The sequence below is a fragment of the Lytechinus variegatus genome, chromosome 8 (genome assembly GCF_018143015.1).
Source record: "Lytechinus variegatus isolate NC3 chromosome 8, Lvar_3.0, whole genome shotgun sequence".
Classification (NCBI taxonomy): domain Eukaryota; kingdom Metazoa; phylum Echinodermata; class Echinoidea; order Temnopleuroida; family Toxopneustidae; genus Lytechinus; species Lytechinus variegatus.
Window position 1 is genome coordinate 4285039 of NC_054747.1, and position 26420 is coordinate 4311458.

Below are 26420 nucleotides of genomic sequence, written 5' to 3' on the forward strand. Positions count from 1 at the left end.
CTTGCATTATTGAACGAATGAGAATCAAGTACGGAAGGTTTTCGATTTTGGCGCCAACATGGTAGTGGTGGTTCTAAGTTTCGATATTCTTTTTGTGCGGTTAGTCTGATATCAATGCGTAATAGGTTATTATTTTTCAATCGTACGTCGATGACTGCTGAGAAGTACAAGAATTGATTTAAATACGAAATTTACTTGAAACTTTATGCTCCAATCATTTATTTTTATTATTTTATTTTATTTTTTGTTAGTTGAACCATGGAGATTTAAAGATCCACAAAGGAACCCTTTAATTCACTAAATTGTTTATCATTTTGGAGGTCTAACTCAAGTAAAATCAATAATGGCCAGAACAGAACACTTTGTAACCATTTTGACATTTGGCTTTATAATTATGGGGCGTATGTCACAAATGGTTTGGACGCTCCATTTCTTGATATGAGCTTTCAACTTATTCTCTTTTTAGCTATTCTTGACTCAGTTCGTAAATAAAGCGCCAAAATCGAGTCGCTTTGTTGATTCTGACACGATTCTGATTTACACATCCTCCGAAACTCGTCTGTGTGATGAGTGCAGGATCATAGACTAAAAAGTGGGTTTGTGTCTCATGCCTGCATTGTACAATAAAAACGAAATTGATTTAGATATTTTACAACTTGGTTACTATCTTAATTAAATGCGAAACCCTTATGATTTCACTGTAAAAACTGTGGTGTTAAAACTGACACCAATTGGTGTTAATAGAGGACCACACCCTGAGGTGTTAAAATAACACCCTAGAGATTGAACATAACACCAAAGAGTGTAAATGTAACAACCATAGGTGTTGTAATAACACCTATAGGTGTAAAACTAACACCACCAATTTAACACCGGTGTAAAATAACTGGTGTGGTCCTCTATGTGCACCGGTTAACACCACAGTTTTTGCTGTGTTGTTTTAAAGTACACAAGTATATGGTGAAAGTTTGATCAATATCGGACAAACAATTGATAAGAAAGTTATGATTTTTTAGAAGTTGGTAATCTACACCAATGGAGACTGAATGTTGGCCCAATGGTATAGTGGTCATAAGGGATCTCCAATATTCTCCATTTACTCCAATACATAAAAATTGGTTAAAATTTCATATTTGCATGTTTTTACTTCAAATTGTATTATTCTTTCAAGTTTCAAGTTTATTTAATTGATTTCAAACTCAAACAAAGGATGACAATCAAATAAAATGAACAATTTTGACAATTTATCAAACAATAGTTACATTGATTGAATTAACATGTCTAACAAGAGTCACGATTAAACAAAACGAGGACATAAAACCGTTTTTTCAGTTTCATTGCCACATGGGAATAAGTAATTGGTCCAAGAAAAATGGAAAGTTGTCCCTGCCACGTCTTGTCACGCATGGTCGTAGATTATTATGTTAGAAGAACCATAACTTTATTATTGTTCGTCCGATTTCTTTCAAACTTGTGCCATTCTGTTTACTTTTTTCCACTCTCCCACCACATTTTATGACCAAGGTTGGATTCCCCTTTAAACTTTGTATGATATAATACTAAAGTATATAACCTGACATTTGAATATTACGATAAAGAAAGGCCGTTGAATATCATTTTCTTCTTTTTGTGAAGCTTTGAATTTTACCTCCGAAGATATCTAGCTCTCTGTAATGTTTTCATTTTTCGTATAGGACTGTAGAAAGGGCAACTTGGAGTCTTCCTTTATCAGGAAGAAAAATTATCTCCCGAGTTCCGAATCATTATTTTTATCATTCAATTCAGTTCCAGATGTCTCAATTATTTTCCATTACACTCTAAAAATATTGGGTAAAAATGCTTCCTGAGAGGGTAATTATGTGTCCAACCAATATTGGGCCTTTCCTTATATTTTGAGCATTTTCTATTCATCCAGTATGATGAAAATGTTGCCCATTCTAAAGTAAGTACTTCTTATTTTTTAACCTTACTGGACAATAATGCTTCCCGCATTGTGTATATACTGCCCCAAATTGGTTGGACAAATAATTACCCTTGTGCTGGTTAAAATTGTACTCAATATTTTTTACAGTGTAAATTGGTGTGTGCCTTGATCGTTTCTTGTCGAAATACATAAAAAACAGACATTATAATGAGACGAGGGGGAATGAATGAAGTTGTAGGAATGGGAAACAAACATAAGTTTCATTTTATAATGACCTAAATCGATTATGGAAAAAGACCATGGGCAAAAAACAACAACTCATCATCACAGACAATAATTATATTTACTATATATTTGATTTAATTTATTTCATTCTTCATAAAAACACATACACTGTATAAAATTCAATACAATACGTAATAAACAATGTTTTATTATCAAATGATTGTTTTTTTTTTTAATCAACATTCTATTGTTCTTAAAGGACAAGTCCACCCCAACCAAAAGTGGATTTGAATAAAAAGAGAAAAAAAATCCAACAAGCACAACACTGACAATTTTATCGAAATCGGATGTAAAATAAGAAAGTTATGACAATTCAAAGTTTCGCTTAATTACACAAAATAGTTATGTTCACATCCTGGTCGGTATGCAAATGAGGGGAATGATGACATCACACACTCACTATTTCTTTCGTATTTTATTATCCGAAATATTATAATTTTCTCCTCATTGTCCTGTGAAACAAAGTTTTATTTCGCCCTGAACATATGGAATTACCTTTGTTTAACATTATATGTTTCAGTCAAATTGATCTTTATTGTCAAATCTGTAAAAAAATGAAATATTGTATGATTCAAACAATAAAAAACAAAAGAAATGGTTAGTGAGGGACATCATCAATTCTCTCATTTGCATGTGACTAAATTGTGCATATAACTATTTTGTGAAAAATAAGCGAAACTTTAAAATGTCACAACTTTCTTATTTTACATCCGATTTTGATGAAAATTTCAGCATTATGCTTGTCTGATTTTTCTCTATTGATTCAAATCAACATTTTTCTGAGGTGGACTTGACCTTTAAAGTCAGAACTGCTGTTATATTGAGTCGCGTAATGGAGGCGAATCAGGCGAGACTGACAAATGGTCGCATTTCATAAGTTGGGTATGCAAAAAGGGTGGCGTATGAACAATTTTCCACACGGTGCCATGGATAAATTGTTGCTACATCACAGCATCTTAACCAAATTTATTGAGTAATATCTCATTTTGAAGCTAGAACTATAGGCTAAATATATTACTATGAATTAGATCAATACAATATCAGGAACAAAAACTATAGCACATTAAGTTTGAAGTAACAGGGGTGGCGGAGCCGGTGGATGTGGAGCCGGTGGATGCGGTAAATGATAAAATGTTAATTAAACCTAATTAACAACTTACTATAATATGTAATATGACTGATATCCTCATATTTCTGGGCATTTTAAAGCAGGGAACAACTAAATGTCATAAAAATTTGACAATTTTGAAAATATGCAGCAATGGAATACATGTGTATGTCAGCTCTGATCTGCAACCTTATCAATTAGTAAACCGGAGAGATTTGGTTAATTATCTAATTTGTAATCTTAATTTTTAGTACAAATGTTGTGTATCATTGCAACAAACATTTCTACCCATGATGTTGTCATTTTGCCAAGCATACAAATACAGTGACAGGTATTTTGGGGGCAGAAATGTGAAATTAAATACTGTTAATTAATTAGTATAATTAACATGCATAAAATAAAAGATTATTATTTTATTTTTGGTACAGATTTAATCATTGATGTTTCAAGATTATAACTGCAAAATACTAGGGTGATCCAATGTTGCATTAACTTTTGACACCATTTTATGTGCAGCAGGTCCAATTTGAGAAAAATGCATTTCAAAATTCACATTTACATTGACATCTATGTAATAATTAGCTGTTAATTAGTCATTTTAAGGAAAAATAACGGTATTCAAAACTTAAAACTTTTTCATTATGTAGAGAATGGTAATAGCTATAACATATCAAATAATAAAATTTTTGACCATTTTTACCCTGTTCGCGAAATTGGACCACCTTATGACATGCGACCAAATGCGTTCCACTTAAAAAAAATAAATTTATCCACATTTTTAAACATTTTTTAAAATATTTTTTTCTATAGGGCCTAATTGGTTAACCGGTACGCTTACTATTAAAATCTGAAATAATTTTATTTCGGCGAAATTTTTTGATGAAAATTACAGGCCTATTCTATGTATCGATCCCATCGTCGACGGAACGTTAATAGAACAAAAAAAAGGAACAAGTTGAAAATGAATAACATGCTCTATGCATACATGTCGGCCTATATAATCAGTTGGTTTTGTGCACTATTTTCAGAACGGTTTTCATTATTTTTTTAGTGAAATTGCGGGAAAGGGATGATAAGAAATGAGACTCTTCTCTCGCCTGAACTAATTATTTTACATGAATGTTCATTTTTCAAATATTCAATGAGGTGTTTCGATTCGTAATGAAATAGGGTCTGCAATAATTACTGTATTTTTGCAAGCACTTCTAGTATTAGGCCTATATTCTACACACACAGATTCGCAGAATGGTTATAAGCTTAAAGCAGGCAATAATGGCCCCTCCCCGTATGGCGTAATGAATGTGTGTTCTAAAATTTGGAGTGGGGGTGTATTAAAATATGCGGGAAAAAAATAACGAAGGAACTTTGTGAAGTGAAAACTATCATAATGCTTGACATTTCAAGATACGAGACAAACTTAAGTAGGCAACGATGGTATCTCCTATAATGATGATTGGTTCTAAAGTTTGGATAGGGGTGGGGGGGGGGGTTGTCTTCAAAATAATAACCAAGGAAATATAAATTTGTGAAGTCACATTGACTTGTTGAAATAAAATGGTATTTTTTTTACTGAGGCATACGTTTCGGGGTCCCTCAAAAACAATGTCGTGTATTACTAATCGGTTCTAAACTTCGTTCTCAGTAGATTGACAATCTTGCTTCTTTTTGTGTCATTTTCTTTTAAATAACCTTATTTTGGGGACTGATGAAAGGGGGAAGAATGGATTTTGAACATAAATGCACCATCCATTGTATACACGTCGGACTACGGCCCATTGTCTGCATAGAAATAGCGTGTTGAAGAATAAAGCAAATAACAAAGTTCACACACAGACTGGTTCTATGTACACTGTACTGGCGATAGAGAGACACACACACTCTATGCACACACTGACCACTTTGCATGTAACTGTATAGGGGATTAATGACAAGTGATAACGGTGCCCTCTCAGACAGTATTACGCAATACCGTCTCGAAAAGCCGGGTGCATGTTTTTCTAACGGCGTTCCGTTAGACCGCAGTGACCCCGTGGTTAGCGTGAATGTACGATGGTAATACATGCTGACCACTCTACAGCTGACCAAAGCAAAGTGACCCATCAAGGGTGGGGGGGGGGAGGGTACGGATTCGGGTCCATTTGTGAGAAACCTGTCGAATCAGGGAGTTGGGAGTTCCCTGGTCGAATCGTACATGTCCACGCAGTAATAGAAAAGCTGTGCTATGTTACTCGATGGGGGATGGACAGTTTTATTACGTTATCCAGCCTTCCAGGTGACTACGGTATGGGTCCAGGTGCTTGTACAGAAGTCGTGGACCTATTGTCTAACCGTCATTGTCGCTCGATAATGAAGATCCCCGAATAATGGCCTTATAGAACGATCCTGACAATAGGTGAGAGAGTCCGGCCGTGAGACGGTATTGAACTAACTCTTCTGTTCTCAATCAATATGCAAGTGTCTAGACATGCACACAGGACCTACAGAATATGAGGAAACTCATTCCTTGTATTAGAATTACTGTCTTGCGTGGCTTTAAGCAGCTATTAACAAACAGGTGAAACACTTTGCGCGGGGAAATACGTTACATATTTCACATTCGTCATCAGATAATTGACCACCCTCAAGTTATCCATTACATCGCGATCACTTGCATTTTTTTTTCTAATGAAATATATACCTTTTATGTGCAGTCTGCATGAACAACAAAGTTGCAATGATTTTTGTTTTCCCCATGGAAGGATGTATGTTTCGGAATAGTGAGCTCAGGCATGTAAGTATTATCATGTTAATTGATGCGTTACAAATAAAGAATTGCCAATCTATGCCCCTTCTCGTAAATTTATTATAGTATACTATAGGCCTACACGCAGTTGAGTTTTTTGCCGATTTCTATATGAAGTCTGTCATTTCTTTTGTGTCATATGTCATCATTGTCAGCTGTATTGAAATTGTTTTTTTTTAATTTTCATTGCTGTTCTGCCATTGAGTGTGACATACGCCATCTTATCCGTAATCATTCTGAGGTCATATTCATTAAAATCTTTGCGGATAGACCAAAAACTTCAGTCTCAGTACATTGGCTGTTCCCCTGAACTTCGTCTAATCACTTTTTCTAATCAACCAGTCCGTCTATGATCATTTCGTTTCGTAACCAGTTGGTCTAATATCCATTTTATTTTCATTCATTTCGCCCGAATAACGCGTAGTCCAAGACTCCAATTGGACGAAATGGTACATGGACTAAATGAGTTTTTGGACTAACTGGTTATTGGACGAACTGGCAATTAGACCGTGTGGATAGTGGGCGAACTGACGGTAGACCAAATGATAATAGACGAGTCTGTAATTGGACGAATTGGCATTAAACTAATTGAAAGTAAACCAACTACACTATTGACTTTGCTCCACTCACCAATACCTAAGACTGAAAACTGGGCCCCGTCTTACAAAGAGTTCCGATTGATCCTATCAACCTCAAGTATATATTGAAATCCATCAATGTCATAATGACTTGCACAATGTCTTTTGTAAGCGAAGAGAAGCACGAAAAGTATGAATATTATGTCTAGAAAAGATTAAAAAAAAACATGTATTGTACTAGATGTTGGCGTTGCTGGCTTTCCATAGTTGTGGTTGATTGGATCAATCGTAACTCTTTGTAAAACGGGGGCCTGGGGTGCCCATCTGATAGAACAGTATCACAACGTGTGATCACAGTGTGTTTGCAAAGTTGAAATATTATTCACATTGTTAAAATGCTCAAATTCAACAAATTGAAATGTGAAGATATGTTCACACCGTGGACACCTCGACAGTAGTGTGACCGTTCACAGCGTGTTCACATGGGACTATGTGAATATGCCATTCACTCTGTTTAAATGCTTAAATTTCACAGTGTGATGGTGATTTCACATTCTATTCCACACTGTGAACACTGAACACACTTTAGGACAATGGGTGATTTCGAGTGTTGGCATCGGTGTTGGCGTTGGAATTTGGATTGCTTCCCCTAACTCCAAAACATATTCTGAGTTTGTAAAACTGATCCAGATCACATTATTGACATCTAGTGAGTCACGAAAAGTCACTCACAAACTAGTGAGTTACTTTTCGGGACTATCTTTTATGTTAGGTGTTATGCTCGCGTTGACCTAACACCAACACCAATAGCTCAACACTGCACTTGACATCACCCGTTGTGTTCTGTCCAGACTGCGATTCAGACAGTGTATTACGAATTAAATTTTCATACATTTACAACATTTTTTAAAGTGAAATTTATAATCGTTTAATTTTTGTCTCACCTGCGAAGCAAAGTGAGACTATAGGCGCCGCTTTTCCGACGGCGGCGGCGGCGGCGTCAACATCAAATCTTAACCTGAGGTTAAGTTTTTGAAATGACGTCATAACTTAGAAAGTATATGGACCTAGTTAATAAAACTTGGCCATAAGCTTAATCAAGTATTACTGAACATCCTATTAGAGTTTCATGTCACATGACCAAGGTCAAAGGTCATTTAGGGTCAATGAACTTAGACCATGTTGGAGGAATCAACATCGAAATCTTAACCTGAGGTTAAGTTTTTGAAATGTCATCATAACTTAAAAAATATATGGACCTAGTTCATGAAACTTGGACATAAGGTTAATCAAGTATCACTGAACATCCTGCATGAGTTTCACGTCACATGACCAAGGTCAAAGGTCATTTAGGGTCAATGAACTTTGGCCGAATTGGGGATATCTGTTGAATTCCCATCATAATTTTGAAAGTTTATGGATCTGATTCATGAAACTTGGACATAATAGTAATCAAGCATCACTGAACATTTTGTGCAAGTATCAGGTCTCATGATTAAGGTCAAAGGTCATTTAGGGTCAATGAACTTTGGCCGAATCGGGGGTATCTGTTGAATTACCATCATAACTTTGAAAGTTTATTGGTCTAGTTCATTAAACTTGGACATTAGAGTAATCAAGTATCACTGAACATCCTGTGCGCGTTTCAGGTCACATACCAAGGTCAAAGGTCAATGAACTTTGGCCGAATCGGGGGTATCTGTTGAATTACCATCATAACTTTGAAAGTTTATGGATCTGATTCATGAAACTTGTACATAAGAGTAATCAAGTATCACTGAACATCCTGTTCGAGTTTCAGGTCACATGATCAAGGTCAAAGGTCATGTAAGGTCAATGAACTTTGGCCATGTTGGGGTTTTTTGTTGAATAACCATCATATCTATGTAAGTTTATTGGTCTAGTTCATAAAAAGTGGACATAAGAGTAACCATGTTTCACTGAACATCTTGTGCGAGTTAGAGTAGTATTCAAAGTCAGCACTGCTGCTATATTGAACCGCGTGATGCAGGTGAGACGGCCAGAGGCATTCCACTTGTTTTTAATTATATATCCCAGAAAAGACAGCTATTCCTGTGTATTTTGCAGACAGTTCAATATTTGTCTGTAGGCTCAGACCCTTGGTTTTCGGAATTTGCATTGTACATACATAATGCGGAGTCTGAAGTAGTGAGACTAGATTCACTACTGTGGCTACACAGTACATAGTTGAGTTTAGCGTTCTAGTCTTCACTCCAGACATAGTATTGTGCTTGCAGACTATTCGATATAGCCTAATGTGTCTCATTTTTGTTTAATCTCTATAAAACAACGATATAGATTGTTCTATTGTTGAGCTCTTCATATTTTCAAGAATCCCATAAGATTTCTTTCATTTAATGAAGTTTTTTTAATACCTCATTTGTGAAATTCTTTTGGGACAGGAAAAGTTTCTGATTAGGTGTCTGATCACGTGTTTTTGTCACATGGTTTTCGAGAGCGCACGAGACATTAAAAGAATATCACACCCGCCAATTAAAGGGGAAGTTGACACTGACGAAAAGTGCACATGAATATTCTAAAGTACTAGAAATAATAATAGAAATATTGGAAGTTTTGAGTAAATCCTTCAGAGAATAAGAAAGATATTAGAATTTCATATTTTTGATTTGTGACGTCATAAACGAGCAGCTGTGTCAAATGTTATATAATATAAAATGCTTGGATTTCATTTTTTAATGGTTCATCATGATAACCAAGTTTTTTATTTTATTTTAGGAGCTGGTATGTTATTATATTGGCCTATATTTTGAATATATTTCACCTCTTTACATTTTTTTATTACTTCCCTTTAAAACTTAAAACATCAAGCACTTATCAAGATGTCTGCATTTTCTACGTGTTGGTTTCGTCTAGTAGTGGAGTGGATCTTCGGCGAGTGAAACTAAAAATATGTATTTAGATCGCTGGTCGGCATTTGAAGTATGTACTTGTAGATTGGAATAAACAAAGCTGATCAAAGGAAATAAAAAGAAAATATGCCTCGAAAATGGAATAACTTATAAAGTTTTTTTTATTCCTATCTTGATAAGCTCTTGAGCTCGAAATGCTCACGAATATAAAGTCCACAGTGAAGTTACGAACCACAATGAAACTGGAAATCTGGAACCCTGCATGTTGTTAATTTCTTGCGTTCAGATGATATGGTTGCATATATCGAATTGAAGGTTAATTAATTTGAAGATTTTATTATCATTTCATCGCAGCCAGTGGCTAAATTGAGAAAGATTTAAAAACAGTGAAATATGTAATGAAAATAACTACTACAATGAAAGCATGCATATATTTTAGATAGAACTGTCCAATAACAAATTGATATTCTAGTAAACTATGAAAACATGAAATTAATTATTGAACCAGATTTATCATAAAGGTCTTCTGATTTTCATACTAGTATACATAAATAATTCATAGACCTTATATAGCTGAAACAGTATAATCGCAATGTAAAGTATGATCCAGATCAATTACATACAAACGCATAAAACTATAAAAAAAACATGAAATAAATTATTAAACCAGATTTATGATAAAGGTCGTCTGATTTTCATACTAGTATACATAAATAATTCATAGGCCTTATATATAAACGCAAATAATGAGCACAGATTAGAAGACCGCCATTGTTAGATGTTTCAAAATGAAATTAATTAATAGCCTAGTTTTCTCATGGCTATAATAAGAGTGAGATAAAGACTAACGCTTCTATAAGAACTTCAGGTATACTCAATAAAGTGAGAGAAGAATATTTCAATAACGAAATGATGGAATATTAAAATCAACTAAGTTAGACCTACTCATTCAATTACATCAGCAGTCACCAATATCTCGAGCGACTCGTGTTTGAGAAAAAAAGATTTAAATTAAAACAAATAACGTAAATCTATGAACGGATGAGCCGTATTTTTTATTATTTCAATAAAACAAAGGAATAATTTGTGCTGATTTCGTGTAGTCAAAAGATTTTCGAAATTTTAATTCGTCGAGCACGATCAAAAACATCAATCTAATTAACTAGGTCGAATGAATGTCAACATAACCCCGAAAGGTTGAATGTAATACTTTTGACCCCGTGTCTGTCTGGATTGCGCAACATAAAAGGGAGTTGCCGACTCGACCTTGAAAAGCCCGCGCCCTACATTGGCTGATCTTGGAGTATGTAAACGCGCGGAAGATTTCATGCACACATTATAATGTTCAACGTGTGATGCGGTTTGTGTGTGAAGAAACGAATGTGTCAAGAAGACACGTGGTTGTTGTGGTACTTGTGTGGTACTGTATGCGACGACGGAGTTTGGACGTTTGCGATTGCAGTTTTTGTTGAGGGATTTGGAACGAAACTTCACGAAAGAAACAATTTTCATGGGATTTATTGTTGGAATAATCATTTCCAGCGTTCATTATTCGCCTTGTGTTTAAAGTTGGATATCGAGCTAGAACTTGTGTTACATCATCATCCCTCATCACTCAGTCAGGCAGTTCAGTCAGGCAGTCAAGAATATGATTGGAGTCGAGTTCTCGAGAACCTAGTATCAGTCTTCCTCAAGGAGCAAGTAGACTTGATCCACCGGGTAGGTCTGGCTAGCGTTAGGCCTAATAATGTGATCGAAAGTTCCGCGTAAAACTAACTAACCTGCCGAGACCTTACGTTGCTATCTCTGTACTCTTCTTACTTCAGTCTAACAGGACTAGGATCTACATGTAGATTCTAGATCTACAAATGCTTGATTTTTTTGACAATGTCACTGTCAGTTTCCATTACGAGCATATGAAAATTGCAACAGTATCGAAATGAGTATGCCTACCCTATTTTTGGTTACAAAAGTGGTAGGATCTAGATCTAACGTTAGGCCTATTTAAAGGACAAGTCCACCCCAACAAAAAGCTGGTTTGAATAATAGAAAAAGAAAATTATTTAAAACAAGCATAAACACTGAAAATTTCATCAAAATCAGATGTAAAATAAGAAAGTTAGGCATTTATTCTTTAAAGTTGCTTAGGCCTAATTAATAATTTCACAAAATGGTATAGGGCCTAGGGTCTATGCACATCCTGTTTGGTATGCAAATGAGAGGACAGATGACAATCACCCACTCACTATATGAAATATGAAATATTTTGATTATCTTGTCATTGTCATGTGAAACATAGTTTCATCCCTCCCTAAACACGTGGGATTCCATTTTAACATTTTGCGGTTCAGGCAAGGAGGTCCTAATTGTCAAATTCGTTAAAATTTAAATATTGTATAATTCAAAGTTTCAAACAATAAAAAAAAGGAAAAAAAAGTGACATCGACTGTCTCATTTGCATTTTACCGAGATGAGCATGATAGGCCCTAGAACTGATTTGTGAAAAATAAGCGAAACTTTAAAATGTCATAATTTTCTTATTTTACATCGATTTTGATGAAGTTTTCAGCGTTATTCATGTTTGATTTTTCTCTACTTATTTAAATCAACTTGACCTTTAAAGGACAAGTCCACCTCAGAAAAATGTTGATTTGAATCAATAGAGAAAAATCAAACACAATGCTGAAGATTTCATCAAAATCGGATGTAAAATAAGAAAGTTGACATTTCAAACTTTCGCTTGTACTGACTCGAATTGAAGCTTTCATTTCTTTGTCCTCTGCTTATATTGAGTTTAGTGCTGCACTTTTTCTATACTACATTCCTCTGTAAGTCAATACCATGGCATGGTATGTGGTATTTATTTGTGCAGGGTATATTCAAGATGGGAAAGAGGGGAAATCATCGGACACTGCGACTGGATGTGTATCAAAACTTGTCATATTTAGAGAAATTTTAAACACATCAAGTCTTTATTAGGGAACGATATTCCTTCCCGTCTAGGAGCCAAACCGTTATAGCTGGAGGATTATTTCATTTCTTTGTATTTTATCATCCAGACAGTTTCATCAAACTTTGGGAGTCTGAATTTTCCACCTTCTGATGATCCATATTGTAATGATTATTTGATCTGATTTGTTCATTTCTTTTTGAAAACACGGATACAACAATGTTATAATTATGTTCCATTATGAGAAAATAGCATTAAAACAGACAGACTGAAGCTCATGGACATACACTCTTTGGAGTAAAATTGCTTGAATGAACAGAATGCTAGAACACAGTATACTGTAAAAGAACAAAAAAAAATACTTCAATAAAGCTCAGTGATTTAATGTGATTGGCTGTCCCCTCATTAATAAAAGGCAGTTTCAAATCTTTGTCTAATATTCACAATAAAATGTGCCAATTAAACTGTTATTTCTTTTTCTTAATTGAAAGCCTACCTGCCTCATCATATGAATCAATTAGGAATTATTACTTTTAAACAGTTTCCCAAACAAGTTGATTAATATTATCACAGGGAACCCAGATCTTCAAGTAGCCCTCCTTATACACGTAACGTTGGGAAGGAAAAGTACATCTGCAAAGTTGGAGGTGAAAATGAGAAGAACCCCCTAAACAAGCATTTCTTGAAATTTGTAATGATTTTCACCGACAATTGTTAGAAGTTATGGAAATCCGTAAGTAGTTCACATTGGCTTACATCTATAAAATTAGTCTGTGAAAATCAGTCTATTTGCTTCATGGAATGCTCACAGTTATATTTGTTATGATGTCAGACCCACACATATATTTCTGTTAATTGTCAACTCACAAGTCATTGGAACTACAAAACAAATGTCTGATTCTGGCAGACTTCACAAAACCTGTTTGCCGCCATCTCTTGTCAAGATCCTGTAAGTCTTAGACAGAAAGGGATACTTGATTGTGAATAATTCAAAATTGTAAGAAGTTGTGCTTTTTTAGCAAAAGCAGGTTTATTTTCTTTCTAGAAAGCAGAATGACTGTTTGGGTATTCCACAATAGACCTTTACAAGTTTCATGTTCACTTTTCGAAATTTAATGATCTGAAAGACTTGGACATGCCAGTCAGACATTGCAATAAAAGAATGTGATGGATTTGAAACCCAGGGGCCATTTCCCTTATGGACGACTGGTGTTCCTTTCTTGTGTGAAATGATATTCACCATTGCTCATCGGTGAAATCCTAGTCTCTTTTAGTGAAAGGTAAATGCCAGTTGTGGTAACGATCTCAAAATGACTTTTTACAGAATCTAACATAATGATAACCCAAGTGTCTGTAAGAATAAAAAATATGTGCCAAAGGATTCTGGAAGAAATTGTGTAATTGCTGAGAAATAAGCGCGGATTCGGGCACTTCTGTTGGGTCTTTATTCCAGCAATAATAATATAATGTCCCACGTGTGCCTATCTGTCTTGGCGATCTTCAGTGTGATCGTTTTTTCAGCTTAGATTTTATAATTTCACAAAGTTCAGTTTATGTAACTTTACTAGATCTAGATCCACAATGATATAGTAATACTTAACCTTGGTTTTACAGACTTTCTCACGAAATCAGTGTTTTACTGCAACTACTTTCATTTAGCTCTTTAAAACTTTAATTCTATTGCCATGTTGGAGTTACTACCAGTGTTATTGCTTCATTTATTTTTCACGAAAAATCACTGTCGGGCCACTATTAAAGAACAAGTAAATTCTTGCCTACAAGCACATGTTTAAAAGGGTGAATTATCAACTTTTCAAGTAGAGTCATTTCACTGATCTCACTACAGCAGGCTTGTGATTGTACCGTTGAGACAATTTTTTATAAATACTATTTTTTTGTCAAAAAATATTGTCAACATAGATATTTTTTTCCTTCTAAGAATACTTTTTTGTAGAGGGCACATGACAGTAATTCAACCGCGCGCAAAGCATGCCGGACAGGCGTAAGTAAAGATCACATGACTTTATTAATTAAAATAATTCATTAAAAATAGATCAAATGTTTGTATATCAAAAGAAAAACGATAGACATAATGCTATGTTCATACTCTTTCATAATCAAGGCGTTTGGGGAGGCTAGAATGCATTTTTGTATTTCATTTTAATTATTATTACCCACAATGCAGTTCTGGTTTTTGTGGCAATGAACTGGCCGAAATTATGGTTAGTCTTATTTCAGGCCATTTAACTTTTGATTGAGCTGGTCAAGTACCTGATTAACATATCAAGTCTTAATGTACTGTTAATTGTGACTAATGTCAGTGAATTAAAGCAAAATCTATCGAGGGATTGATTTTTAATGATTTTTGATGAGCTATGATATAACACGTGAGTGAATTGGGGTCTGTATTACTCATGTGTGCCCTAGAAGTTTGGCAGGTCTGTATTACATCCCACAAGAAAGGATCACCAGTCATTTGTAAACTTTCAACATACTTTTGATCCTATCAGTCTCCGTTCCAAAACATTGCTTTTATTGTGTCTGGATCTTATCTTATTGTCTCTTCTCTCACGTTTTGGCAAAGATAAAAGTAGAGGTCCCATAATGAGCGTAGATTATTGAAGAAACCGTTTGAAAGTGATTCGGTCATGTTGAATATTATACATCTGATAGGTTTTAAATTGAGGGGTGAGGCACAGTTAATCTATTATTATGGACATTGAGTCCAGTTGATATGACTTCCACAGCCATGGCCTGTAGTGGCCTTGGCTATAAATAACTCATAATTTTTAAAGGTATTGTTTAACTTTGTGAGCAGCCGATTTAAAAAATTCTCAAACCAAGATTAAACATGTGTACAAGTGCATGTATTAGAACTAATAAACCCTGAAAACAACAATTATTGAGAATGAAAAGCTAAAACTACAAGGCAAACCCCGATTTTGTAAATAGGCATCTTATAGACACCTAAATAGTACACATAAGTGTATGGGATGAAATTAAGATGGTGTTTCCGGTCACTTTATATTTCAATTTTTGAAGCAATAAATAATCATTTTTGAACGCAATTTTTTATGGGCTTCATTTTTGGAACACATCACAGACACAGGAGACAAGTGTGACCTTCTAGCTCAGATTTTTTAAAAGTCAAACCAATGTTAACCAATCACTTTAAGCGAAAAATGGGTTGAACAGAATTGAAGTGATAACCAAATGAAATGATGTTTGGAAAAAAGTGTGTGTGCCAAATGATTCTGGAAGAAAGTGTGTCAATTGCTGAGAAATTAAAGGGGAAATTTACCCTGACAAAAAATTAATTGTAAAAATAGCAGAAAAAATAATAAGAAATATTTCTGAAGGTTTGAGATAAAATCAATCAAAGAATTACATAGTTATTAGAATTTTGATTATTTGATTTGTGACGTCATATGCGAGCAGTATTCCTACATACTTTGAATTGCTAAAAAATGAATGAAATGTCATATTCTCAGAAAATTGAATATGGTTTTTACTGTACCTTTTGTTTATCAATAGACAAATCACTTCTGACCTGTTCATGAATGTCAAACAAAAATAAGTCATCAGTAACCATTAACAATATGAAATTCATGCATTTTATATTACAATAACATATGGGGCAGCTTCTCATTCATGATGTCACAAATCCAAAACTTGAATTTCTAATAACTTAATCCTTAACAGATTTTCCTTAAATCTTCACCAATATTTCTTATTATTTTTTATGCTATTTTTACAACAAACTTTTCTTCAGGGTGAACTTCCCCTTTTAAAGCAAGTGTGGTCTTTCAATATTCCAAGCAATAATACACCTATGTAGTTAAATGTGGTTACTTTTCATCTGAATTTTTTTGAATTTATCTAATGTGGTTACTCTTCATCTGAATTTTTTTGAATTTATCAAATGTGGTTACTTTTCATCTGAATTTTTTTAAATTTATCAAATGTGGTTACTTTTCATCTGAATTTTTTTTGAATTTATCTAATGTGGTTACTCTTCATCTGAATTTTTTTGAATTTATCAAATTTGGTTACTTTTCATCTGAATTTTTTTGAATTTATCAAATGTTACTTTTCATCTGAATTATTTTGAATTTATCAAATGTGGTTACTTTTCATCTGATTTTTTTAAATTTATCTCAAAGAGTTAAGTCTGTCTATACATTCATCTTGTATGATATGGTGCAGTTGACCCTTTTCTTATAATTGCTCTATTGATTTCACGATGAATATAAACAATAAGAACAATTACAACAAATTACTAATACTACGAGACAAAAGATGCATGTACCTTGCTTTAAAATACTTTATGAAATCATTTTTTATTCACTTTAACCCTTTGAGACTCAGCCCACAGCAAATGTGGAAATGTGTTATGTACATGCAGCAAAATCACAAGTCTCCAACAGGTTAAAACCTGTCATTAGACTCTGGAATTTCCAAAATAATGCTTCCTTTCACTAGCAGTCACATGCACTGTGCATGAAAAATCAAGTTTAGAGCACTCATTCAATGAACAAGGTTATGATATAACCTTGTTCTCAGTTATATCCCCATGTGTGGCAAAATAATGGTGGCAATGTTTGGCTTAATTTCTCTTTTTATATGGGACAAATGCTTGATTTTCTTACAATGTCAGTTTTCTTTACAGCTATTCATCATATAACTTGGCACTTATGCAAATTTAATTCTTTGAATTTTATTTTTCTTAATTAAAATTAGAGATTGAAAAATGAAAAATTTATTGCCATATAACTTTCCACCAAAAGAGGGCGTACACAAAAATATGCCCAAAATTCAAGTTTTTGAGCGCTCTGGTGAATACAAAAATTATTCCCAAGTTACTAATGAAAAAAAAATTGCAACTGTATGGAAATGAGTAATTTTGGTGACTAAAGTGATATTTTAATGATTTTTCAAAGTGTGTGCTATGTACAGCATCGGCATACCATAGTCCTACCTGTAGATTCCCCCACAGGCAGGATGGTTGCAGTGAACAAGTGGTTTAGAGGTACAGTATGGCCAATTGTTTGTTCCAAACATCTCAGCTGTTAGGCCGTGTGATAGCATCTAAAGAGCAAAGGAAAACTACATGTATGATCACATTTCACATATCTGAAGTGAATATAGCAGTCATATTCAATGTTGAAAGATTAAACAAAAATAATTGAGTTATATTAATCATAAAAAATAAAGAAAAATTGTGTTTTCAATATTACTTGTTTATCCTTCTACTTTCATATTTTATGTAAATAAAATATACATGAAAGGGCCTATGAATATTTCATTTTTTTGAAGAAATACATGTACAGTGTAGTAGTACATACTATATGGAGGCTTTAAATATATTTCTTTCAATCAACAAGAGGAGATCTCTGTAGCGATAGATGCACATGACGCAAGCTTGTCAAAGCACAATTAATATCATTAATATCAGCAAAAATATGAAATCCTGAATGCTGTCAGAAAATGAAAAAAAATATAGAAAAAATAATTGTCATATATCCAGTAGGGATCTCTTTTACATTGCAGATTTATGGCAACCTTTTTAAAAAAAAAAATGGCAACCCCAAATATGGGCCTCGCTTCTTTGTAGCTACTCAGCCTGCAATCACTTATGACCAGACAATTTTACCCCTTAGTCCCTCATATCCACAACCATGTCCAGACGATTTCTTGACACTTGAGCCATTTCAAATTAAGGATGCTCTTTCCACTCCAGTTGAGAACAATTAAAGCAGGTTCAAGATTTTATGGAGGGGGGGGGGGGGAGAGGGGCATGACCATCTATTTTGCTGGTACGAATTAGACTTTAGAAGGATACCTACATGTATGTAGAAGATAATCGGTATGTCCATCATGATTGATTTGTTGTAGCTCTCAGAATGAGAGTTAAAATTACTTTACACATACAACATTTAGGCCTACAACAAAAGTTGGTGGGGCACCTGCTTTTCAAATATTGAATTCATTTTATTCATTTTTTTTAATCACAAACCAGGTCATTATCAAATCAGTTATTATATGTCATGTAATTGTTAATATTTTGTTTTTTCAAAAGGAAAGTTGGTAGCAGTAAATATATAGGCCTACATTATGTTGGGTGACCAGGGAAAAGGAAAAATTACGATTACGATTCTTAATCTTTACATTCTTTACGAACCTCTGTTTCACAGAATCAAGTGTCGGAACAATGCTCCACTTTCACATTAAAGGTATTCTTTAACTTAGTGAGCAGCCCGAGCCGATTTAAAAAATACAAGTGCATGTATTAGAACTAATAAACCCTGAAAACAACCATTATTGAGAATGAAAAGCTAAAACTACAAGGCAAACCTCGATTTTGTAAATAGGCGTCTTATAGACATAGTACACATAAGTGTATGGGATGAAATATAGATGGTGTTTCCGGTCACGTTATATTTCAATTTTTGAAGCACTAAATAATGATTTTCGAACGCAATTTTTTCTGGGCTTCATTTTTGTAACATATCACAGACACAGGTGACAAGTGTAACCTTCTAGCTCAGATTTTTTGAAAGTCAAACCAATGTTAACCAATCACTTTAAGCGCTCCACATTTAAATTTGAAGTTTTGACTTTCAAACTTCAAAGCCATGAAATGAAACTATGGAAGTTACATGCACACAGTAGATCACAAACATGTAGCATGGAGCAAGATTTTCAATGATTATGGTGCAGTATTTCTTCACAGGAGTCTGGTATATCATATAATGTATGTCCTTGTGAACAAGCGTACACTCCATTGTCACAAGGTGGCGCTATGAAAGAAACTAGCTCTAGCTTATTACTGTAGCCTGGGCATGTGTGAGCATTCCAGTGTTTGTAGTCGGGCCCAAAGCCTCAAGGCCAAGGCCAAGGAATTGAAAAAGTAGGCCTTAAGGCACTACAATACTGATGCGTTTAGCTTCACTCTATACAAAAATCAGCCATCTGTCTATAGTGAACACCTCTCTTTAGTGGCCATCAAAATGGTTCCATGACATATGCTCCGGCGACAATTGCTCTGATGGAAAACTTGCATGCCTAACCTTCAAAAGTAAATAAACCCTAATCCTTATCTTTTCATTATTCTGAACCAAAAACTCTTATAACACTCCTCCCTCTATTAAAGTAACCCTGTGCCCTCTGAGATATTTTGTTCTGGTTTTATGAATGCTTATTTCGAGCCATGTTTTACTTCAACGAGTAACTTACGCACGATGTTATTTAAAGGACTCTGCACTTCAAACATTTTTTTTGTTTATGCTTTAAGTTCCTACTGTGTATTATTATTACCAATGTAACATTATATTCTGTCAATATATTTCTTTCAATGCATGGTGATAAATGAAACAAACAAATATTGAGACTGGAGCAAATGTTGAAGCATGTGTCTTGTCACAATCATAATAGTCTCCCATTTAAAAGGAATATGTTAAAAGAACCTGTATATAAAGGCTATCTGTCCCTAGTGGCGACCTTTTGTGCTTCCCTCTGATGGCCTAAATGGAGGTCGACAGGTTAGAATTCACATACTTTTGGATCAATTTTTGTTCCGTAGTGTTTTACAGTAATTGTATATTATTATTTTAGATTATTTACAAAAGTTTTAAAGAGTCCCACAAGCATTTTATCTACCACTTGTCATAATACATATAATGCTCATCTTTACTGTTGAATTTAACCATACCCCCTTGTTTTGTTGGGCAGTGTGAGTATATGGCAAGCCAAAGTTTAAATTTCATGGTGCTGCTTTTCAGAACTTGCGGCCTAAATCTGCAACATTAAAGCTTTATCAATGCAGTGAATTGGGACTTCGTGGTGCTTTTGTTTAATAACTTTACATGGTTAGCATTTCGTCCTTTGTAATTTTTATCTTTTACATGTACATGGATGCATGATACTGAATATTAATTAAAGGGAAGTTATACAAACATGAAGAAAAACATCTGTAATGGCTGCATGTATGTTTGAACTACATATAGAATATTTTGTACTGATCGGGCCCTATTGTTATTTTGTAACTTTTTTGTTAACCATTGATTTATGCAAGAATAGAAAAAATTGAGAATCTGTTCTCCACAATTCTCCTTCCTGCTTCACTTCATGGGAAATATGCATTGTAAGCTGCGTTGAAAATTAAAGTTATTAAGTGCATACATGTACATTCCATTTTTGCCAGAATTTTTATTTTTTTTTAGATGGATGCCCTTTGAAGTGAAGGGGGTACATGTACATGTAATTGACAAGGGAACTTCTTGTATAGAGAAATAAGTGCAAGAGCTCTTTCTCTTTCCCGATTGTTGTTTGATATTGGATTTTTAGAATAATTTTTGGGGAAAAAGGGATATTCTTGATAATTGAGAGTGGTGTTTTGTTGTGATGAGGGGGGGGGGGTTGGTCCTTGTTCAGTTCAACGCAGGTCAGGAGAGATCGAAAGGAAACACTGTTTTTGAAATTCCAAAATAAAAACAAATTCTTTGGAAGCACATAGCAATTTGCTTAACATTTCTCGAGACTGTTCTTAGAGACTTGTGTTGGGGATTTTCACTTACCTGCAGGAATGCGCATACTGTACAGAAGTTAATAGTAGAATGCTTTTCTCTTTATATGAAAATGCTAATCAAATATGGTAAGCAAAATTTTTCCCCGCAAACGTGAAAATTGTATTTTGCTGATTATTAATCGATTGTAATTTGTTTTTGCCGTACTGATGCGGCATTCAGCTAATTTATGTATCTTTTCTTTCTCGCCATATTTACAGGTGTTGACGTGGAAGCTTGTTCGTCAAAGAGTCAAGGACCGCCCTTAAAACGCAACCGAAGACACGCACAGAAATCGTCCGAAAACTTCCATGGAGAAGCTGAACCGAATCGCAGACTACACCTCGTAAAATCAGTGCGCTCGTCGCCTGCCATCTCATGAATACATAACAATCCCAGAATGCTTTGGGATGATCATGTGTGGTTGGAATGGCGGTCTGGCTTTTGACAATGTGTCTGGGAACTAATGCGTCTGCATTTCCTCGTAAAAAACGTCTGAGGGGTGCTTTTATCAGAGGGAGGCTAAATGGAGGACGATGGGAAAGCGACGAGGAGTTTTTTTAGAGGTCGCCGGTGCTCGGGACCGAGGCGTCGGTCAAGGAAACGAACTTGTCAATGCCATCGCACGCCGACTTTTCAGAACAGTCACAATCACACCATGTGCCGTGGAACACACGAAGAGAATCTAGACGACAGCAAGCAGCCTGTATGAGCTGTACATTTAGGGTAACCCTGGGCCTCTCAAACGGGTCACATGACTAGCCCCGCTCCCATTTACTATGAGGACGTGAAGGGTCAAAGTTCGCTTTGAGGTAAGTCAGTGTAAAAAAACAGAAAGAAGACGCATGGCATGGCACATGAATGGGGCCAATGTGTGAGAGGAATTTGAAAGCTTGGGGAGGTGATGTGGTGCTGGATTGCTAAAACCATTGTTCACCCCTTCAATGTGCTGCAAATAAATTCTGACTTTACGATCGTTTGAAATACTCACTGGTTGTGTTGTAAAGGGCATCCACCTTTTATATTCATCATAGGTATGTATTAAACCCAGCCACGTTGCCTGAGAGCGAACGAACCCATGGTCTCGGGGCCTGTTTCCCCACATGACTCTTGCCCGCAAACCTTTTGCCGCCAGGCTACTCAGAGTGCCTTATGGCCGCCATTTTGTTTTTCCTCGATCCGAATGGGCGATATTGAATGTGTAGCTGTGCGAACTGCAGAGGGGTCGACTGCAGAGATAGATGGAAAATCAGTTGATGTTCTGTTTCATGGTTATATTGTGAGAGATGTGATTTATTGGTATAGCATAGTGCAATGAATGTATCGATACACCATGTGGTTTCATATACATGTATAGGCCATTGTGTTGAATAGGCAGATGAACACATATCCATGCCAATTGACATCTTTTGGTAATGTTCACTTGCTTTTCATCAAGGTGTGTAGCTGTAGCTACCTCTGAGGGCTTGCCGTCTCTAACGTACACACAGGAAAACTTTCCTTCCACTTTTCCATATTCCCAACACATATTTTTATTTATTAGATAGAAATGAGCAAAATCTTGCTCATTAATTCTCAGTCACCACCCCCCCCCATCCCTGGCCCCATGCATCCGCACAGTATGTAGACCAGAATATTGAATGGTTAAAGTTAAGTGTTAAACCGAAAGTAATATTTTATCATCAGTAGTATAAATTACATGTCATGCATGACTATTCGAATGTGTTTACACTGTGCTGTATACATGTTGTCTATTTGATTTCCTCTTTGTTTTCTTGTACAGTGTTTTACCATGGTGTTTGTGAGTGTCGGCACTGTTTTGTAAAACTATTTGTCTTTTTTTTTATAAACATTTTACAAGTGTTTTAATGAAAAATTGTGTTTATTTATTTCAAGCAGAAAAATATTTTAAAAAATCATTTATATTTACATTTGATAATGTAACTGACATTAACAGATGAACAACATGTATGAACATTGATAATTATAATTCATAGACAGTACTTCAAATACACATTAGAAAAGCCACCTTGTCAAAATGAAATGTAGATCTGTGCTTAAAGGTCAAGTCCACCTCAGAAAAATGTTGATTTGAATCAATAGAGAAAAATCAGATAAGCACAATGCTGAAAATTTCATCGAAATCGGATGTAAAATAAGAAAGTTGTGACATTTTCAAAGTTTCGCTTATTTTCACCAAAATAGTTTTATGAACAAGCCAGTTACATCCAAATGAGAGAGTCGATGATGTCACTCACTATTTCTTTTGTTTTTTTATTGTTTAAATTATACAATATTTCAATTTTTACGAATTTGATGATTAGGACCTCCTTGCCTGAAGTACAAAATATTGAAATAATGAAATCCCACGTGTTCAGGGAGGAATGAAGCTTCATTTCACATGACAATGACGAGAAAATCAATATATTTCATATAATAAAATACAAAAGAAATTGTGAGTGAGTGATGTCATCAGTTCCCTCATTTGCATACCGATCGAGATGTGCATATAACTTTTTTGGGAAATGAAGCGAAACTTTAGAATGTCATAACTTTATTATTTTACATCCGATTTCGATGAAATTTTCAGTGTTACGCTTGTTGAATTTTTTTCCCTTTTTATTCAAATCAAGTTTTTGTTAGGGTGGACTTGTCCTTTAAATGAAGAGGAAGAACTTACCATATTGAAATATTTTCAGACGATTCCAGGGCCTTTTTGGCATTGATAATATTTTAAGTGTTGAATCACATGACCCGACAAGTACTCCAAAAAATCGTAACGTCGGGTTAGCAGTAATTGTTTTATTTTTACCCTGTCCCACTGCACATTGTCGGGGCTATTTAAGATCCCTAAATTGGCAACAGACGGTAGACAAGTTTGTGTTCTCCTCATCATTGTCTTCCTCTTTTAATATAATCACCGGAGCCAAGTGATGATGAATGGGCAATTAATTATCATGAACAGATATAAAGTACAAGGGCAGACGAAAAACAAAAGGCTTTGATCAACACGCTGCCAGTTGCAGGTGTCTATCCTATTACGTTAACAATAGTTGGATGTATAAAGCACATGCTTATGAAAAATGCTGTCGGAGGAGCTCAGGGTTTCTCTGCAACATTTTGGGCCTAAATTTCAGGAAGTGTTCTGAAATCTGCATGATTAAGGAAATGATCACTTCTTTAACCAAAAATCTATGAGTTTGACATGGGAAAGAACAAATTTATCAGGGGGACCATAACTTTTTATGTACATGTACATGTGTAATACCCTTTTTACACAGGATTTTCTTAGCCCCGGACTATCGCTAACCCCGTACTATCCTTAACCCCGTACTATTTTTTTCCTTTTCACACATGCCAAATTGTTATTGCTAACCCCGGATAAGGAATGCTTGCTTTTCACACACGAAACTCGCTAACCCCGGACTAGTGGTTTTTGTCGATCATTCGTAGTACAAGTACTTCACTCGTACACATTTTACACACGCTAAAATTTCCTTAACCCCGTACTATAGGTGGGGCTAAATTGCCATTTAGCACCACCTATAGTACGGGTTAAGCTTAGCCCACTTTCGTTTTACACTAGCGATCTTAACCCCGTACTATCGCTCTTAGCACCGCAATTGCTGGGATAACCCTGCTTTTTTGCAGGGCCAAATAATCCCGTACTAAAGGTGGGGTTAGCCCACTTTGCAAAAATGCTGTGTAAAAAGAAAGTGGGCTAAGCTTAACCCCGTACTATAGGTGGGGCTAAATGGCAATTTAGCCCCACCTATAGTATGGGGTTAAGGAAATTTTAGCCTGTGTAAAAGGGGTTTAAAGACATTTTGATGAAAAGAAAAGGTTGCCCCCCCCCCATTGCACACATGCATGCAATCATTTTAAAGGGGAATGAAACCTTAGGAATAAGTAGGATTTTGTCTAAACAGAAAAATTAAAGAACAGATCAACAAAAGTTTGAGAAAAATCTGACAAACAATTAGAAAGTTATGAGTTTGAATATTGCAATCACTAATGCTATGGAGATCCTCACATTGGCAATGTGACAAGGATGTGTGATGTCACATGTGAACAACTTTACCTTTGATGGACTATAAAATACCCCCAAAATGTCTCTTTTTGCATTTTCTTATGGTGATACAAACTCTTTATCCATGATGTATTCTTTAAAAATCTGTATTACATGCTCTCCTATAGAAAGAATACATGACCTACTGATAGATGTGAAAAAAGAGGCAATTTAAGCGTAATATGTACTAATGTAATGCTAATAGGGAGAGTTGTTCACAAGTGACATCACACATCTTTGTCGCATTGACAATGTGAGGATCTCCATAGCATGAGTGATCGCAATATTCAATTGCTCATAACTTTCTCATTATTTGTCTGATTCTTCTCAAACTTTCGTTGATCTGTTTCTTTGATTTTTCTGTTTTCACACAAGCTATCTTGTCCTAAATGTTTCATTCTCCTTCCAGGTTATTGGGTAACAGTTCTAGATTAAGGAAAAATTTCATCATGATGCCTGAAAATATCTGAAAGTCTGTGTCACTGATTAACAGGAATATTATTTTTATGAAAATGATATCATTCTGCTATTGACTTATGGTGTAATGTAATGGCTTTTTACAATTTCCTTGTTAGATTAGAAAAAACAATTTACATTGTTTATTTTTTGAATGGTTATCATGAATACGGTAGTTTCAAAAGACCAATGTGAATGTCTCAAATTGGTGGTAGTTTAGAAAGTATTCTTACACATAAAAAGGAAGTGATACTAACAAAATGACTTGAATTTTTTTTCTCATGGCAAATTAATATTTTTATATATTGTGAGAAAAGTTCACTTTGTTGCCACATACATGTACATGTACAATGTATGCAGCGCTTTGTTTCAGGCCTGCTTTGTTTGGGTTTTGGGTTTGTTTCATTGATATTGAGTATATACAAGGAGCATAGGGCCTAACTTCCCAGGGAAAAATTACATGGGGGCTTGCTGGATTTTGCCCCGAAATATGTGGGGGCGTCTTGGTCTAGTGGTTAAGACTGTTGTCTTTCAACCTGAAGGACGTTGGTTCGATTCCAAGCCGTGGCAGGTTTTCCTTCAGCAAGAAATTTACCCACATTGTGCTGCACTAAACCCACAATAAGCAGGCTAACCCTACTTTTTTGCAGGGCCAGATATATGCTTTTCACACTGCACTTTTTTCCCTTAACTCCAGGAAATTGGTAGGGCTAAAGGGGGGAGGGGGTCTTAGCCCCACCAATTTCCCGGGGTTAAGCTTAGCCCACTTCATTTTCACACTATGTTCTGGCAAAGTGGGCTAGCACGGTAAAT

At 35.2% G+C, this 26420-nt stretch overlaps 1 long non-coding RNA gene across 3 annotated transcripts in view; it reads left to right on the forward strand.

The window, feature by feature from the left end:
* Nucleotides 1–26420, forward strand: part of LOC121419857 — a 53864-nt gene that overhangs the window by 2326 nt on the left and 25118 nt on the right. Inside the window, exons 1-2 of one of the 3 annotated variants that reach the window (XR_005970641.1) lie at nt 5527–6087; nt 21304–21894. This is a non-coding gene — a long non-coding RNA (uncharacterized LOC121419857). Of the gene's footprint in view, nt 1–5526; nt 6088–10878; nt 11288–21303; nt 21895–26420 lie in introns of those variants that run through there. The other 2 variants (XR_005970642.1, XR_005970640.1) reach the window with 2 other exon arrangements.